The sequence below is a fragment of the Nannospalax galili genome, unplaced genomic scaffold (assembly GCF_000622305.1).
Source record: "Nannospalax galili isolate Female #2095 unplaced genomic scaffold, S.galili_v1.0 scaffold52, whole genome shotgun sequence".
NCBI classification, from domain to species: domain Eukaryota; kingdom Metazoa; phylum Chordata; class Mammalia; order Rodentia; family Spalacidae; genus Nannospalax; species Nannospalax galili.
Window position 1 is genome coordinate 4,560,648 of NW_008334003.1, and position 3,678 is coordinate 4,564,325.

The 3,678-nt window shown below is 37.4% G+C and overlaps 1 pseudogene; it reads right to left on the reverse strand.

Moving 5' to 3' along the window:
* Positions 1–2,429: 2,429 nt before the first annotated feature.
* Positions 2,430–2,978, reverse strand: LOC103730671 (annotated as a pseudogene).
* Between the last annotated feature and the right edge of the window lie 700 nt (positions 2,979–3,678).

The window sequence follows — 3,678 nt, forward strand, 5'->3', positions numbered from 1 at the left end:
TATTACTAGTTTTTATTTTTTGCAGGCCTTTTGAGACTAATTTGTGTTTACAAATACTTTTGGTGCTGGGACCATCCCTTGGAGTCTGGCCAACCTACTAGATGTCCCACCATTAAAGAAACCTCCCTCTCCTTCTCCTAGGTTTTACTGACAATAGATCCGTAGCTAGGCCTGGGACTTCTTGCCCATCTCCCACAATTCATGGTGTGTTTGGTCTCTTGTTTGGGTTTCCACAGTTCTTGTTTGTACTTTCAGAAGCACTGTGGGTTCCTATGTGCAACTGCCCTATGTATCCCGACAACGGAGTTTCCTTGTATTCATCTACCACCTCTGGTTGTAAAATCTCTCTGCTGCCCCTTCTGCAATGTTCCCAAAGTCTTGGGAGGCAAGAGTGTGACATAGGTGTCTCAGTTAAGGCTGAGTACTTCATAGTATCATATTCTTTGCCCGTTCCCCAGCTGTGGGTCTCTGTTTTAATCACCACCTGCTACAAGATGAGGCTTTTTTGATGAGATCTGAGAGATGCCTTAATCTTATGGTATAACAAGAAGTCATTAAGAGTAAGTTTAATACAGTGTTTACTTAGCAGATCAATAGGTTCTCCCCTAAGGCCTATGACCTGATTAGCTACAGTTTCTTGGCCTGGTAACAGTGCCAGGTATAGGCTCCCCTGCGATGCAGGCCTTAAAGTCAATCAGACAGTGTTAGTTACTCCCATAACATTTGTGCTACTATTACACCAGTGGGCATAGCTTCCCAGGCCAGTTATTATAGTCGCTTGCAGGGTTCACAGCTTGGTGAAGGTGATAATTACTTGTCTCTTCCAGTAGCATGCACGGCATCTTCCAGCACTATGAAAGCTCTCCAGGAGAGATCAAGCTTCAAGGAGATTTGACTATTTTTTATAATATCCTTTTAGCTTTAGAGTTAATAGCAGCAATCCTTGTACTATCTTGATGATCCCAGTAGAGTAGTAGCAAATACTTAAAATTACTGTGAATATTGATGACTGCTATTAACTCTTCTATAAATACAAAAAGATTTTTTGATTTAATAAAAGTATTTTATAGACTGTCCTCATTTAGTCCTTACTATCTTTAATTAAAGGAAATATGTTCAGACTTTTGTTCCTGCTCTTTGTAGTTATCTTGGCACATTATATCTCAGGACAAGATAGCAAAATCTTACTTCTGATTATAAAAACTACAAATTTTTAAATACTATTGCCTTTGCATTGAATTAACCTTCAGCTCAGGAAGTTCAGGTGCCTTAATAATGGCAGGGTGGCATGGCTCTCTTTCAACAACCTTTGAGTCCTTTCATAATGTCATTATAACTTCTGCACTATGATAATTTTTTTCAATTTCTGTTACAAAAATAAAAAGAGGATAGGAGATACGGGATATGTTTCTAATTTCCTACTTAATCTATGATGACTAGAACCCATCTGAAAGCTACTTTTCATTTGCAGGCTACTGGAAATGCACAGACTTGAACAGTGAAATGTAGGCAAGCAGCAACCCTTATTTATTTATATTATTAACATCAAAAGGCAAAAGTGCATTTATCCATAAGATAAAACAACACAAGCCGGGAGAGGTCTTCTGGAATCCAAGGGGCCTAAAAGTGTACGAAGAGTATGAAATCTAACCTGCTGGAGTCAGCCGCTTTCTTTACTATAGTAAGCACAGGTGACAAGTGTTAATGTAAAGAGAAAGTTTTGAATAGATATAACTTAAGGAAACATATACACAACTTTAACAAAATATATCTGAATACATTCAATTCACTCAGAGGAGTCTTCAGTTTTGACTTATGCTGTTAGTGAACAGTACCAAAGCCCCATTTCTGAACTTACTCTCTGTAAACACTACTGTTTTGTCCGTAATTATGTTAGTGTTTGATCTTTTGCTCAACATTTACACTTCATCCCTGGGTTTGTTAGTTTCCTTCCCCTAGTGGGGTTTCTAACAGCCAGCTTCATTTGTGTTTTATTAGGAATAATGCTCACATGGCGTAGTGTGATTCTGTCCTCAGGAGTCTAGGTTTTGATTTCAGATATTTGCTAATGAACTTACATGTTCTCTAGCTTTCAAATATGCCTATTAAGCATCTTTTCTTTGACTACCACATATGAGTATTGAAACTGGTTGCAACGTGCTCTTAACTCCATATTGATGCCAAATCATCTATCTATGAATGTCCTGATAAATATGTGTGTGTGTACATATAAGTACATATATAAGTATATTTAAGTAAACATATACTCAACATATATTCTTGCATTTGTTTTAAGATTCTCATTATTTATTTATGACAGTTGGACATACAGAATTTGATGTCTGTACCAGACAGGAAAAGTTAAAAAAATTATTTTAATTCCTTTTGTTTTTGTTTTTACTTTTATCTGCGTTTATTTTATGCTCAATTTATTCCTGGGCCATAAGTTTTTGTTTCTTCAGTTTCTTCTGGGATTTTTCTCTTGTGCAACTTCCTCTTCAGGCTTAGGAACAATTTGTTCCTTTTCAGTGAGGATCATTTCGATGTGGCAGGGGGAGCTCATGTGTGGTTAATGCGACCATGAGCTCTGTCAGTTCTGCTGCGCATCTTGGGCGATTTGTTCACCTGGATATGCTCAGTGACCAGAGAGTCTACATATAAGTCCTTAAGTTCAGCATTACTTTCTGCATTTTTAAGCATGTGCAGCAAAAATTCAGCACTCTTTTTGGGCCACTGACCTTGTGTCCAGCCCCACTGTTTGGCCTGGGCACACCTGCCAACTCCACCGTTATAACGCCGGAATGGCACACTGCTTCTTTTAAAGTGACATCTTTCAGATACTTGGTGGCTTTTCGGATACGCATACCCTTAATGGCCTGGGCAGTTTCACGTTTGTTTCTAAAGTGAACAGGAAGGTTGGAACCTCTTGATTTGCATGATTTTGTAGGGTTTTCTGGCTCAAGCGAGTAGTGAACCATTTTCACAGGTCACCTTGGGAAGCTTACAGGAAGAGTTTTAATTGCTTTGTGACCTTGATTAACACACAAAATCGGTAGTTTTAAAACTTTTGACTTCACATATTTAGAAGTATATACTTATCAAACTATTAGACCATAATTGTTATCAACGTGGTCTTTTACTCAAAATTTTATTTCTACCATTATTAAAGAAAAACATTGCAATTAAGGGAAAGTTTATCCAATATTGACTGAACATAGAATTCTGCTCCAGAAGGGAGCTGTAAAAACTTTAAAAAAATCTCTTTAGAAATGAACTTCACTTTTACTAATAAAGTGATTTCCGACAGAAAAAGTAAAAACATCTGAACAAATGCATTTTCAGAGTCCCACATGGCACATGTACTGATCATACTCTGATCTTCATCTTTCATATGTTTGTTTGTGTGTGTGTGTGTGTGTGTGTGTGTGTGTTTGGAAAATTTATATTTATCTTTAATAAAAAATATGCATTTGCATGGGGATACACAGTTATGTGGAAATTTACAAAGAACCCAATAAAGGAGAAAGATAAATGTAGGGATATGTGCATTCTTTGCCCAATAGACAGTATTTTACAATGTATTGTGTTTCCAGCCTTTCCCTTCTCCACAGAATGCCTGTCCTCAACTTAATGGTGAACTTGCTCTGTCAGTGCAGCTGCCACCACTATTCTCATTTG